General features: G+C 47.8%; 1 protein-coding gene across 1 annotated transcript in view; it reads left to right on the plus strand.

Annotated features, from left to right (window-relative positions):
* WDR86 (WD repeat domain 86) overlaps positions 1-15490 on the plus strand; it is a 552090-nt gene that overhangs the window by 516776 nt on the left and 19824 nt on the right. The gene's annotated exons all lie outside the window — the stretch shown is intronic.

The raw sequence follows: 15490 nt of genomic DNA on the forward strand, positions 1-15490 counted from the left end.
TCCTCTGGGTCATCCGCATGGGACTTGAGGGGGCTGAGGTCGAAGGGGTCGTAGCAGTGGACATGTCCCATGAATACTCCAAGGTGTGGGCGCTGCATTTGAGGCAGGTTGGACATCAGGGCTTGCGTAAGTGCCCCCAGACACACCCTCATGGCAGTTGTGGACGCCTCAATGGCAGCAGTGTTAGCAGCGATGGCTGTAGCGATGGCCCTCATGGAGTCCTTCCCATCGGCAATATGTTGCCGCAGTAGGTCTAGCATTGACTCCTGTCGTGCCTCTACCCTCAACAGGCGAGCCTCAAGGGAGTCGTTGGTAGCAGGGAGTGCTGGTGGCTAGGGTGGTGGTGGCCAGGGTGGCGGTAGCCGGGGTCATGGTAGCCAGGGTGGTGGTAGCCAGGGTGGTGGATGGCACTTGCGTGGGGCCCACGTCCAGGGAACTGTCCTCCTCGAAGGGGCATATGTCGGACTCTCCGAGGTCAGAGTCGTGGAGGCAGGGATCGTCGCTGCTGTCGTCCTCTGTATGGGGGAGGGTGGTAATGGGGCTTGGGGTGGGTGTGGTGGACACGACTGTGTCACCCTCGGTGTCCACATCAGCATTTGCAATGTCCGTGGTGGTTGCCGGTGCGGGAACAGAAACACCTCCCACTGTTGTGGGTGGCTGCTGCTGGACTCCATGTGTGTGGCCCACACTAGCTGCAGGTGTTTCCTGCTGGGTATCTGCCCGGTCTGGCACACTGCCTGTTGGTCTGGACAGTTTCTCGGGCTGGGGCGTGGGGGTGGTGGGGGCCCTTGTTCCTTGCTGTGATGTAGATGCCCTTGCTCTCCTGTCCTGCCTGCCATTTTCCTCATCGGTGCCTGGGAGATAGAAGAGATGCAGGTCATCAGTGATGGTGTCACATGGCAGTGATATTCTATAGCGCTGTGATATGTTCATACATTCATGCAGCCAATTATTACAGGGGTGTGGCATTTGGTGTTCTGAGGGGGCATGTGGGCAGTCAATGCATGGCTGGTGGCATGGCATTGATATGGTGTCTGTGTGGTGAGTTACATGGGCACGGTCGAGTCATGTTGCCCGTGTGTTGGGATTGGGATTGGCACTCAGCATGCATTTTTGTGTGGCAGGGTGTGGCACGCATTCTTGACTGGATATGTTGATGTGGGCCTGGGACATGCATTGCCTTGCCTAGTCTCACTTCCACGTCACTTGTGCCACATCATGGTTTACCCTACAGGGATGTGCTGGGTCACTCACCTTCTTCTGGGGATGATGTGGCACCCATCTCCATCTCTCCGAATCCCTCTGTAGACTCGGGATCTATGAATGAACTGGCTGTCTCCTCCCATGGCATCAACTTCGCTGGTGAGTGTGGCCCCCCGCCTGTCGCCATGGCGGCCCTCCTGTTGACTGCCAGGATGTTCCTCACCCTGAGGCGGAGGTCGTCCCACCGCTTGCGACAGTCGCGCACAGTCCGTGGGGTGGTTCCCACAGCCGACACCCTCTGGGCAACCTCCTGCCAGATTTGCTTCTTTTTCATCTGGGCAGCATCTTTCATGTAGTTAGACCTGATGATGTCTGCATGCTGGGCCAGGGTGTCTGCCAGCATATTAATCTCAGCATCAGAAAAACGCTGTTTCTGCTTCCGGGGCTCATCTTCCTGGTTGCCTTGGACATCCTGAGTATTTTCTGGCACAGCACAACACAAATGGACTGGTGGTTGGGGAGGATGGCAATGGATTGTGTTTTTAAAGATGGCCCCTGGCCCATTTCCCATTCCTGCGCGATGATGTAATTTCCGGGTCAATTTTTTGCGAACAGGGTATTACCATGGTGGTATTACTGTGCCGGTATTTAGGGGTTGGTATGAGGGGGTACCGCTATGGGCGGGTCCCGCGATGCCGGTATAGGGGGGTTGGAGGGCCTTTAGCGGCATGGCGGTATTGCCATTACCGGCATGGGGGAACGCGCATGCTCACGCACTCGTAATCACCCGCTATTATCGGGTTCATACGAGCACGGACCCGCACATTCCGGCTTGCCGTTAATGAACCCGCTTTTACCGGGCTACTCGTAATGAGGCCCCCTGTGTCTCTCCACACAGAATCGGCACCCTTTGCGGTCCCGAGACTCTGGTTCACCTGCCAAAAGCATAAATGGAACCCTAGATTCTTGAATAGGGGGGCAATTTTACCAATCATCAAAAAGATACCGGTTTTCATCTAGGGACATCGAGTATGTCCAGTTCCCTGATCCCCATGTAGCCACCTAGTGGAAGTAGGGTTCACAACCAAAGTGGGGGCAAATGCAGTCCTTTCAGCGGCCGACTCTTTACAAAAACAAGGCTTGGTCGTTCATGAATCCTTGCCCTCGCATAATGAGGGGGGAGGCAAAGGAGGTAACCTAAAAAGTGGTGTTGAACTAGGAAAAGTGGAACAGGCTAGGATAAAGAAAGTCAATGATCAGGAAGCTAAGAGCCGAGGCCAGTCTGCTTTGTGGTCTATGTTGCCAGACATAATAACCCAGGTTTGGCAGAAATTTGGGGCAGGGCAGATTCCACTTTAGTTGGGAAAAAATAAAATTGGTGAGTTGATCATGAGGGGTTCTAGTTCTTTCAGAAATCTAAAAACAAGATCGGAAGTCTTTGGGGGACATGATTTAATTCTCTTCCAAGAGACATGGCTAGTGAATCCTCCTGAATTAGAGGGATTCACAACGATAACACAGCCAGCAACTACTACAGGGAAGGGGAGACCCAAGGGAGGGCTACTGACGGCATACAAATCTACGCTCTTTAAAGAAGGGACCCTGTGTTAGGCAGAAACCTGTGCAGTTCCCTCTGGGACCACTGCAAAAGATTTAAGACTACAGGTGTTGGCAGTAAACCCACTTGGTAGCAGTCTGCACCACACAGATTCACTGTGGTAGCTGTGGCTGAGCAGTCAGACCTCCCTCAAGAAGAGTTAGACAGTATACAGAGGATACACAATAGGTACAGAGGCCCAGTAGTACAAGCAAACACTGACCAGAGCTAGGTGTAAAAGTATAAACTTATTTATTAAAGACACACTCATAAATTACACTAGCACAGAAAAAGGTAAGGAAGTCAAAACACAGTTACTATTACTCATATGTACATCCCTAATCATTTGTTGGACAGTTCTAAGTTAACACCACTTATTTCCAACCAGAGGTGAGCGCTTAACGTTAGATGGTACTCCAACAAGTTAAAAAAAAAGGGAGGGAAAAGGCAGAAATAAGAGAGCAGTAAGGTAAAACACTTTTCACATAAGGTTAGAAAAGGCAGTTAATTGTGGAACAAGGAAAATTAGTTCGGGGCCCACTTTAGAGGGAGCCAGGCGAAAACATGCCCAAGATCACACAATGTCACAAGTCTTTGCAGGTGAGTAGAAAAGGTTTTACTACGTTTCCGAAAAGTTTAGTTAGGGTGTCCCAGGCCTACCCAGGTTCGAGAGCCGAGGACTAAATCTACCCCGTACAATCGGTGGCAAGGGAGGCCGGGCGGAACACAGTACCTTTAAAAGTGGAAAGGATCCTCCAGCGGTGGTAGTCGTTCCTGGTAGTGGGTGCAAGTCGCGGCGTCGTCCAGAGGGAAGAGGTGATCTCGACGTGGAGGACAGCTGAAGGTCGTTGCACTACCAGGGATGAGGCCAGCCGTGGAGTTTTCCGCACACAAAGGGTTTTACCCCTCTTTCGCGGTTGAGGTAAAAAGTGGTATCCCGGTTGCCAGGGTGCTTGGCACAGGCAAGGCGGCCACGAGATGCTTCGGGACGGCGAAAAGAAGGCAGCAACTGGTTGTCCCCACCAGTTAAGGGAAGAAGACTCTCCGGCGGGAGATCTCCTCTGTCGTCGGGAAAGTGGTGAGACAGGTCCGCAGGGCTCCACCGGTGGTGTCGTCTTGGCAGGTCGGCTCGGCCTCTCCCTCTTCGGCTTCTTAGGTCCTGTGGCGACTTCTGAAGAACCAGTCCCAAAAACCCTGCTTTTATGCAGCAAACCCCCATTCATGCAGCCTAGCTGTCACTCAAACATGCTAAGTGGTGAGCGGGGTGGCTCAACACTTGGGCCAATCACACTAGAGTGCGACATGAGTTGGCAAGGCAACTCAGTCCAGGGTGCCGAAACCCCCTCCCACACCCCCTGTGGTACCCAGACAGAATGGCACCACTTTGGAGGGCTTCTGTGCAGAAGCCCGCCAAAAGTGGGACAAAGGCTCGACTCGGGTTCAGGGTTACTGAAGTGAACCTAGACGCCATTTTGGCGGCGAGTTCTGGCAAGAATCCCAACCGGTGAATTTATTTTAAATAAATAAACCGGCGGTATTTTAACATTGCACCAAAAAGTGGTGCATTAAAAACAATGGGAAATCCCATTGGGAAATATTCCGGTGGAATATTTCCGTGGTATCCACTGCCACCAGCCAGAACTCGGCGAGGGGGGACGGGACAGTACCCCCTCGACAACAGACCCAGGGGCAATCTAATTGCCCCTACCAGTACTTCCACAGTAAGATGGTTTGTACTGGTTAAGTTCCTAAATTAAGACTAGTAAAGTCAATGGTAACTTTACTGACCCAGGGAGACAGTAGTCAGTCCCAGGGTGTGGAGTCTATGATTGGGGGTCTCTAAGACACCCCTGTGTTACTGCACTAAGGGTGCTGTGTAACACACGTTCCAAAAACCAATGATGGCCTATGGGGAAAATTACCCCCTAGCCCATAAGCACACAGCAAGTCACAGAAAACACTCTCAAGTCATGTCCAGGAGTGAGGGTAAAAGAGTCTCACTCCTGGCAGGAGAAAAAATAAACCCCAAAAATCCAGCAAAGCTGCTGGGGGACTCACTAGGTTAGGAAATTCAGCCTAAACAGAGAATTCTCCCTAACACTCGCCCCCCCCAGACTAAGGGACAGGAGGATTTAATCCACTCCTGGATGAACCTCATACCTCTAGTCGATGACATACATCCTAGAGAGTCCATCAGCATTTTGATGGTGACACCCTGACCTGTGCTCAATGGTGAAATCAAACCCTTGGAGGCAGATTGACCATCTCAATAGTTTTGGATTTTCCCCTTTCATTTGCATTAACCATCTCAAGGGTTGGTGGTCAGTCTGAATGACAAAAGTAGATCCATACAAGTATGGCCTAAACTTCTTCAGTGCCCACACAATAGCAAAGCACTCTCTTTCGATTGTTGCCCACCTTGTTTCAGGATCCTTCAGTTTTCTACTGATGAAGCAAATGGGGTGTTCCCTACCCTTCTCATCCAGTTGGCTAAGAACTGCACCTATACCTACATTGGAAGCATCAGTTTGTACAATGAAAGTTTGGTGGTAGTCAGGAGCTCTGAGTACTGGAGCTTGGCAAAGAGCTTTCTTCAGGTTTTCAAAGGCCTGATTGCATTCCTCATTCCATTTGACCTTTTTTGGGAATTTTGGAGAGGAGATCACATTCAGAGGAGAAGCTATGGTCCCATAGTTCTCAATAAAATTCCTGTAGTACCCAGTGAGGCCTAAGAAGGCTCTCACCTGGGTCTGAGTAGTAGGTGTTGTCCAATTTTGCACAGCTTCAATCTTGCTGAGCAAAGGCCTTATTTCTCCACCTCCTACCTCATGTCCAAGGTAGACCACTTTACTCTGACCAATGTGGCATTTGCTTGCCTTTATGGTCAGATTGGCCTGCTCAAGAGCCTGCAAAACATGTCCTAAGTGGGTCACATGTTCCTCCCAGGAGTGGCTGAAGACTGCAATGTCATCCAAGTATGCCATGCAGAAGTCCTCCATCCCAGCTAGAACTTGGTTCACCATCCTTTGGAATGTTGCAGGTGCATTTTTCAGTCCAAAAGGCATAACCTTGAATTGGTATAGGCCAACTGGGGTAGAAAATGCAGTTTTCTCCTTGGCATGGTCTGTGAGGGCTATTTGCCAATAGCCTGACGTAAGGTCCAGTGTGCTGAGGTACTTGGCTGCACCAAGTTTATCCACCAACTCATCTGTCCTTGGCAAAGGGTGGGCATCAGTCTTGGTGACTGCATTAAGAGCTCTATAGTCCACACAGAATCTCAACTCTCGGGATCCTGCCTTTGGTACTAACACCACTGGGCTAGACCATGGACTAGTAGAGGGCTCTATTACCCCGAGATCAAGCATCTTCTTGACCTCACCTTTGATGTGGGTTCTGACATGTTCTGACATTCTATACCCCCTGCTTTTGACTGGCAGACAGTCACCAGTGAGTATCTCATGCTGTCCCCAAGGGGTCAAGCCTGGTGAAAGTGAGAACAGGGAGGCAAACTGATTTAACATAGCTTTGCACTCCTCCTGTTGCTCAGGGGTCAGATCTGAAGAGAGATTAACTCCTTCAACCTTTTCGTCCAAAGGTAAGCCTCTCAGGAGGTCAGGTAGAGCTTCACTCTCCTCCTCCTCTTCTGATGAAGCTAGAAGCAATGCTCCTACTTCTGGTCTAGAGACATAGGCTTTGAGGCGGTTGGTGTGGAAGACTCGGGGAGCTTCCCTGGGTTTGCCCAGATCCACCAGATAGTTGACCTCTCCAAGTTTTCCCACAACCTTGAAGGGTCCCATCCATTTGTCTTGCAAGGCCCTCTGCCTTGTTGGAAGCATAACTAAAACTAGCTGGTCTTGAGTAAACTCAACCATGTTAGCCTTCTGATCATGCCAATGTTTGATCAGAGCTTGGCCAGCTTTCAAGTTGTCACTTGCTTCTGCCATCATGTGTGACATTCTCCTACGGAGACCTATCACATAGTCAGTCACTCTGACTGGCTTGGGGGAAGGAGCACTCTCCAACCCCTCCTTAATCAGGGCCAAGGGGCCTCTGACTGGATGGCCATAGAGAAGTTCAAAGGGAGAATAACCTACTCCCTCCTGAGGGACTTCTCTATAAGCAAAGAGAAGGCATGGCAGTAGAAGGTCCCACTTCTTCTTAAGGGGTTCCTCTAAAGCACCTATCATGCTCTTCATGGTTCTGTTAAATCTTTCTACCAACCCGTTTGTCTGAGGGTGGTAGGCGGTTGAGAACTTGTAGGTGACTCCGCAGGTTTTCCACATGGCTTTCATGTAGTTGGACATAAAGTTTGACCCCCTGTCAGAGATCACCTCCTTAGGAAACCCAACCCTGGTAAAGATACCAAGGAGGGCCTTAGCCACAGCCTGAGCTGTAACAGTCCTCATAGGAATTGCCTCAGGGTACCTAGTAGCATGGTCTACTACAACAAGGATAAACCTGTTGCCTGAGGAGGTTGGGGGATCAAGGGGACCAACAATGTCAATCCCTACCCTCTCAAATGGGACTCCCACAACTGGGAGGGGCACTAAAGGTGCCACATTCTTGGAACCAACCTTACCAGAAGTCTGGCAGGTATGGCAGCTCCTGCAATATCTATCTACTTCAGCCCCCATCTTTGGCCAATAAAAGTAGAGGGAGAGCCTTTCCTTGGTCTTCTTGAAACTCAAGTGACCAGCCAAAGGAATCTCGTGGGCTAGTTGCAAGAACTGTTGTCTGTTCTCTTGGGGCACTACCAGGCGTTGGTAGGCTCCAGGTTCAGATTCAGTTGGTTCACTGTAGAAGAGGCCATCTTCCCAGTGTAACCTATACTTCCCAGGCTCTTGCCCATCAGCCTGAGAAGCTGCCTGCTGGCGGAGACCCTCCAGAGTTGGACATTCTCTTTGTCCCTTACGGAAAGCTGTCCTGCTGGGTCCACCTTCTGCCAGTAACGACTGCAGCTCAGGATGGTCAGCCGGGTCCAGGTCTCCAATAAGTTCTGGGCCTCCTACTAGCTCTTCTTCAGAGTCTAGTTCAACCACACAGGGTTGTACCTCCCTCTCAGCCTCAGCTGGAGGTGGAGTTACAGGTGTAACTTTGGACAACCTCGGGGAAGTCCTTGTTGGAAGCACTGGAGTGCTTGCTGTAGGTTTTTTTTCTAGGAGTCTTGGGTTGCCCCTTTGCTCCTGATCTGGTAGTTACTGCAGTAAGTTGCTCCAGTGGGAGAGGAGTGTTTTCTGTCATCATCTCCTGAGATATACCTCGCAGGGTTTTCTCTCTTGCAGGTTTGGTGAGCTCCTGTAACCTTTTACTAGGAGGTCTGGGGGTATGTGACACAACTCCAAGAGCTTTCAGGTCATTTCCCAACAGAACCCTTCCTGGCACCTCACACTGTATACTGACAGGTATCTTCACAGCCATATCATTACACTGGATGAGAACTGGTAACTGGGGACACATCTGCACAGGCCCTCCAGCTAACTTGGTGAGGCATTTGGGTGCCTTAGCAACATCCTCTGCCTTGAAAAATGATTCATCCACCACAGTTATGCTGGCCCCAGTGTCCCTGATGGCAGGAGTCTCCTGACCATTCACGTGGACACTGTCCTTATAATACTCTTTAGTATTATCTGGGATAGAATTATACACATCTAAATTCTGTTGTTCCCACAACCCCAGAGAGACTAAAGAAACACTGGCTGAGACTCCAGTGGGTTCATCAGCCAGTAGTAGAAAGTTTCCACTTGCCATAGTGACTTCCTCCTCTGGAGCGAAGGCTAAGGAGACAAGCTGGACCCCTGAAGGTTTACCCTTACATCTGGGATCTCCTTTCACATGGTCAGTAGCCTTACAAACATAACAGGCCCCAAAGGTCCTTTGAAATGGAGGCTTGTTCTGACCTCCTTCTGGTTTTGCACCAGAAGGTATACTACTCTGCTGTGGTTTTCCCGGTGGCTTACCCTTATGGTTTGGTTTGGGGCCCTCTTTGGAATTAGAATTATTAGAATTCTCTTTGGAGTCTTTCTTAGGCTGTCTTCCCTCATCCTTCTTCTGAGTTACCCCAGAATCCTTGTGAGTAGCCCTGTTGGCAACCCACAAGTCAGCAGCCCTAGCTAGTTTCCTAGGATCTAATTCCTGTGAATCAGCCAAGTGCTGTCTGAGCTCAGGAGAGCAGGCATCATAAATTGACTCCAACATTACAAGATTTCTCATTCCTTCATAAGTGTTCACTTTGTAACCCTTAATCCATCCCTCTAAGTTTTTCAACCCTTCACACACCCAGGTAGCCCAAGGGGTACCATCATGCTTTTTGAGGCTTCTAAACCTCTTAAGATACTGGGAAGGGGTCTTCCCAAACCTAGCTATTAAAGCTAGTTTCACACTTTCATACTCTTTCCTATCCTCCTCCCCCAACTCCATTACCACCTCAGTTGCAACAGGGGGAAGCCTAGAGAACAACCAGGTAAGTAAAGCATTTCCTGTGATATTCTGGAGCCCATGATTATATTCAAACTGAGACAACCAATCCAACACATCCAATTTAGGCTCATACATACCAATCAATTCCTTAGGCATCCGGGGTCTTTTAGGACTGGAACTTCTAGAGGAGCCAGAGAGAGAAGCATTCTCAACAGACAATTTCTTCATTTCTAACTCATGCTTGAGCTCCATTTCCCTTAGCCTTAGTTCTTGTTGTTTGTGTTCTGTTTGAGCATTAATCCTTCTATGCTCTAACTCTAGTTTCATTTTCTCTAGTTCAAAGTATTGAGGGTTAAATGTGGGACCTGGCAAAGGTCCAATAGGTACAGCTGGTAGAGCAGACAGAGGCCTGGAGGGAACATCTACAACAGTTTCATCCTCCTCTTCTGGTTCTGACCCAAGATCATCAATACTTTGTTCAATATCAATTTCATTGCTGTTCTCTACATTTGCTGGAGTGATAAGTTCCTCTGAACCATCATCCAGACTTTGGTTTTCTAACAACCTTTCTATTAGCTCCATTTTCTTTCCTTTAGTCATGAGATTCTTATGCTTACAGAGAAGTCTTAGACAATCAGCAGTTTTTGTAGCAAGGGACTCTTGACTATAACTTTCCATAGTAGACAGGTTAAAAATGACTTTTTCTTTCTTGTGCTTAAGCTTTGTGGTTAGTTGCACTAAGGTATCTCAAAAGTACTCTAAAGTGTATACTCAATACAAATCCCACCGCTGTACACCAGTGTTAGGCAGAAACCTGTGCAGTTCCCTCTGGGACCACTGCAAAAGATTTAAGACTACAGGTGTTGGCAGTAAACCCACTTGGTAGCAGTCTGCACCACACAGATTCACTGTGGTAGCTGTGGCTGAGCAGTCAGACCTCCCTCAAGAAGAGTTAGACAGTATACAGAGGATACACAATAGGTACAGAGGCCCAGTAGTACAAGCAAACACTGACCAGAGCTAGGTGTAAAAGTATAAACTTATTTATTAAAGACACACTCATAAATTACACTAGCACAGAAAAAGGTAAGGAAGTCAAAACACAGTTACTATTACTCATATGTACATCCCTAATCATTTGTTGGACAATTCTAAGTTAACACCACTTATTTCCAACCAGAGGTGAGCGCTTAACGTTAGATGGTACTCCAACAAGTTAAAAAAAAAGGGAGGGAAAAGGCAGAAATAAGAGAGCAGTAAGGTAAAACACTTTTCACATAAGGTTAGAAAAGGCAGTTAATTGTGGAACAAGGAAAATTAGTTCGGGGCCCACTTTAGAGGGAGCCAGGCGAAAACATGCCCAAGATCACACAATGTCACAAGTCTTTGCAGGTGAGTAGAAAAGGTTTTACTACGTTTCCGAAAAGTTTAGTTAGGGTGTCCCAGGCCTACCCAGGTTCGAGAGCCGAGGACTAAATCTACCCCGTACAATCGGTGGCAAGGGAGGCCGGGCGGAACACAGTACCTTTAAAAGTGGAAAGGATCCTCCAGCGGTGGTAGTCGTTCCTGGTAGTGGGTGCAAGTCGCGGCGTCGTCCAGAGGAAGAGGTGATCTCGACGTGGAGGACAGCTGAAGGTCGTTGCACTACCAGGGATGAGGCCAGCCGTGGAGTTTTCCGCGCACAAAGGGTTTTACCCCTCTTTCGCGGTTGAGGTAAAAAGTGGTATCCCGGTTGCCAGGGTGCTTGGCACAGGCAAGGCGGCCACGAGATGCTTCGGGACGGCGAAAAGAAGGCAGCAACTGGTTGTCCCCACCAGTTAAGGGAAGAAGACTCTCCGGCGGGAGATCTCCTCTGTCGTCGGGAAAGTGGTGAGACGGGTCCGCAGGGCTCCACCGGTGGTGTCGTCTTGGCAGGTCGGCTCGGCTTCTCCCTCTTCGGCTTCTTAGGTCCTGTGGCGACTTCTGAAGAACCAGTCCCAAAAACCCTGCTTTTATGCAGCAAACCCCCATTCATGCAGCCTAGCTGTCAATCAAACATGCTAAGTGGTGAGCGGGGTGGCTCACCACTTGGGCCAATCACACTAGAGTGCGACATGAGTTGGCAAGGCAACTCAGTCCAGGGTGCCGAAACCCCCTCCCACACCCCCTGTGGTACCCAGACAGAATGGCACCACTTTGGAGGGCTTCTGTGCAGAAGCCCGCCAAAAGTGGGACAAAGGCTCGACTCGGGTTCAGGGTTACTGAAGTGAACCTAGACGCCATTTTGGCGGCGAGTTCTGGCAAGAATCCCAACCGGTGAATTTATTTTAAATAAATAAACCGGCGGTATTTTAACATTGCACCAAAAAGTGGTGCATTAAAAACAATGGGAAATCCCATTGGGAAATATTCCGGTGGAATATTTCCGTGGTATCCACTGCCACCAGCCAGAACTCGGCGAGGGGGGACGGGACAGTACCCCCTCGACAACAGACCCAGGGGCAATCTAATTGCCCCTACCAGTACTTCCACAGTAAGATGGTTTGTACTGGTTAAGTTCCTAAGTTAAGACTAGTAAAGTCAATGGTAACTTTACTGACCCAGGGAGACAGTAGTCAGTCCCAGGGTGTGGAGTCTATGATTGGGGGTCTCTAAGACACCCCTGTGTTACTGCACTGAGGGTGCTGTGTAACACACGTTCCAAAAACCAATGATGGCCTATGGGGAAAATTACCCCCTAGCCCATAAGCACACAGCAAGTCACAGAAAACACTCTCAAGTCATGTCCAGGAGTGAGGGTAAAAGAGTCTCACTCCTGGCAGGAGAAAAAATAAACCCCAAAAATCCAGCAAAGCTGCTGGGGGACTCACTAGGTTAGGAAATTCAGCCTAAACAGAGAATTCTCCCTAACACCCTGATACCATGTAAACAGGAGGGGATCATAGCAGTCAAATTGGTGGTACCATCTATAGAAGGGACGAAGCAACTAGTAGCCATAAACCTGTACTGGGACCCCACTTGTGTAAAGCTCTCTGATTTTTTAGACTCACTAGCTGGTATACTGACACAGATAAAAATATCCTACCCTGAGGCTCATATTTTGGTGGCAGGAGACCTGAATTCTCAGTGCCTCTCAAACCGTTCAGGGGGCCTGATACCTAAGATCAAGGCAGTAAGCGCAAATGGTAGGAGGTGGCTGTCCTTCTTTTGGTCTGGGATTTGAAGATTGTTAACGGGTCCATTGATGGAGACGTCCCCCCGGCATGTACATGGTCACGAGGGGAAATCGAATCCACTTTGGATTATATTTTTTTATCATCCAGTCTATTTGTGAAATGTGATCACTTCTCTGAAACGGAGGGGTGTTCCAGTGACCATAGGCGTCTAGAACCTTCTTTTGGATGGAACTTCAATAGAAAAAGTGAACTATGGCAGGGCCCAGTAGCAGTTAATGCTCCGAAAAATTGATTGGTAAAGTATAGGAAAGATGGCATACAGCTAAATGAAGCCCTGGACCAGGTTCATAACGATCTCAGAATTAGTGACCTAGAAGAGAACTGTAAGCCCCATGCTTTTCACGACTTCCTATGGGCAGCAGATCATCCTCAGCCTATGCCATCTCGTAGGATTTAGAATATAAACATACATTTGACAAAAGTACATGGTCAAAGAAACGGAAATGCGCAGGCTCATGAATGCAGCAAGGAGGGAAACCACTGACAGCGCTCACCTTTTGAAGAAAGTTAAGAACATCAATTATAACTATAAAAATTGGTCTAAACAACACCAAATGAGTCGATTGCAGAAAGCTGGTGAGTCCATGTCAGTTTTTTGACCAATAATAATTCTTGTAACTTCTGCGCCCTAATTAATACCTGGGATAAAGATCAAAATACCAGCCAGTCAAACTGCGTGCCCGAGTCCATTTGGGTCACTTACCTAACTGAAAAATACCTGAAACCTCATGGGGAGTCAGCACTCAGCATTTCCAATGTATCCTGGTCTTTGGACATTACGGAAGAGGCTATCCTCAAGTTCATTAATAAATCCTCTTCCTCAAGACCCGCACCCTAGAGGGTTGACCTACCAAGTTCTAAATGGAAATAAAAAAATGTGGGTATGTATTTTGTATATACTATTTCAGGGTATAATAGGGAAAATAACTATCCCACCATCCTGGAAGTCTGCCATAATCATACCCATCTTTAAAAAGGGGGATTGAAAGAATCCAATAAACTATAGTCCCATCACTTTGTTGGATTGGGAAAGTAAGATTTTCGCTAGCCTGTTGCTAAGAGATTTGGAGAAATAGGCTAGAACTAATAACATCTTACCAAAACAGCAGACCGGGTTTCGGAAGGGGCACTCCACTTCCCTTAATGGCATAGTACTGGCAAACCTTTGTAACAACAAAGGGGGGAGGAAAACATCAAGGCTATATGGTGCTTTTATTGATTCGTCAAGTGCTTTTGACTTGGTCAATAGAGAGCGACTATGGTCAAAGCTTGCCATTGGGGGCTCCCTGAAACCACTTATCAACATATTAGCCTCTCTCCTCGAGAGTAACACTGTGAGAGTCAGATTTAATACTGAAGGTTTTCTTTCTGAATATATTCCCGTGGTTAGAGAGGTGCAACAGGGGTGTATGGTTGCCCCCTTCCTTTTTAAATTATATCTTGCTGATTTTGGTCAGAAGGTTGAATCTGCAGGATTGGAAAGCTTTAAAATCAGCTCCAGGGCCATGAAATGGCTTATGTATACGGACGATATCCTCCTCCTGGACAAAACACCAGTGGGCCTCCAAAGGTTACTGAATGTTCTCGACAAATATATGAGGAACAATGATTTTATGTTGAAGTCAGAAAAGATGAGAATAGTGATCTTTGGTGACAAGGGAATTGGTGAAGGAAGGTTTCTTTGGACGGTGGGAGGATACCCCATCCTGGTGGTAGAGGAAATTGTCTACCTAGGCTACACGTTATATGCTACCCCCAGAGTAAATAAACTCTGTTAGAGCTTACAGCAAAGAGCAATCAGCTAACGTCACAACTACAAAGGATTGTTGCGCAATTTTGTAAATTCTCTCTCCTGCCAGCGGTGAGGTTTTACATGGCAAAGATCCTCCCAGTTCTCCTATATGGCACAGAGACCAAACCTCTAGCCTGGACCCTCGATTGGCAAAAAATCGAGGGTAAGATCTGGAAGAAGGTTTTGGTCCTGCCAAACAGCCTGTCTGTTGTATACCTGAGGTTTGAGCTGGTCTTAAGATCACCTAAGTCCCAAATGGATTGGAAACTGCTCTCACTCTACAGGCTAATAATTAATCCTCTGGGGAACTCACTATATGAAGATCTATTGGTGCACCTCAAATTGGACCACTCATTGGTGTTGCGAGACCTGAGGAGGTTGGAACAGGAGATTCTTATTAGTTGTGGTAGTGATGAAGAAACACTATCGCAAATCCAATTAAGACAAAGAAGGCTCTAGTAACAACAGATCAGATTAGGACAATTGATCAAATGAGGTCCTCCTCTATAGCAGCTTCTCTTTCCCAGTATGACAAAAAACCTGGTTATCTTCCAAAATATTTGTCCAAATTCCCAGATACCATTATGAGACAGAACTTCTTTAGAGTCCGACTCAACTTGGTTCATACTAGATCAGTTCTTGTTCATTGGGGTTGTGAGGAGAGATTCAAAATTATTTGCCCAGAATGTAATGACCCAAAAAAACAGACAATTGAGCATTTGTTAAGATACTGTCAGGGGACGTGATAGGCCAGAGAGAAACACCTAGGGTGTTTTATCGCTTCAATTGATCGCCTATCTTCTGAGATGTTTTGGGAGAAAATGATTGCCGGCCATGAAACTCCCCTAACGATAAACATCATTAGAGTGTTACAACAGACAGGGTTTATTCCGTTGAAATATATCTAAAAAACTGCTAATTTTGATTAAATATTTCAGAGAGTAGGGAATATGCGATTTGGAATGTGTGACTTGACATTTTTTCCTTGTAAATTGTGATTGGTAAGCTGAATGTACTGACATTTTAAGTACTGTAATTTCACATATGGATGATGATTAGTTTATTAAGTAATGTTTTGTGACAAAACAAAATTTGTTTGTACCACAATAAAGAAAACATCTGGACAAACACTGGGGTACAGCTCTACGCCATCCAAGCAAGAGTTTAGTGCACGTGGCAATGGCCCAATGGGAGACGCCAGTGTGAGGCAAGACCTTGTTCGCCACGTGAGACAAGTGATAGGAAGGTCTCCTTTGCTCTCATCCC

The sequence above is a fragment of the Ambystoma mexicanum genome, chromosome 2q (genome assembly GCF_040938575.1).
Source record: "Ambystoma mexicanum isolate Mex_15411 chromosome 2q, UKY_AmexF1_1, whole genome shotgun sequence".
Taxonomy (NCBI): domain Eukaryota; kingdom Metazoa; phylum Chordata; class Amphibia; order Caudata; family Ambystomatidae; genus Ambystoma; species Ambystoma mexicanum.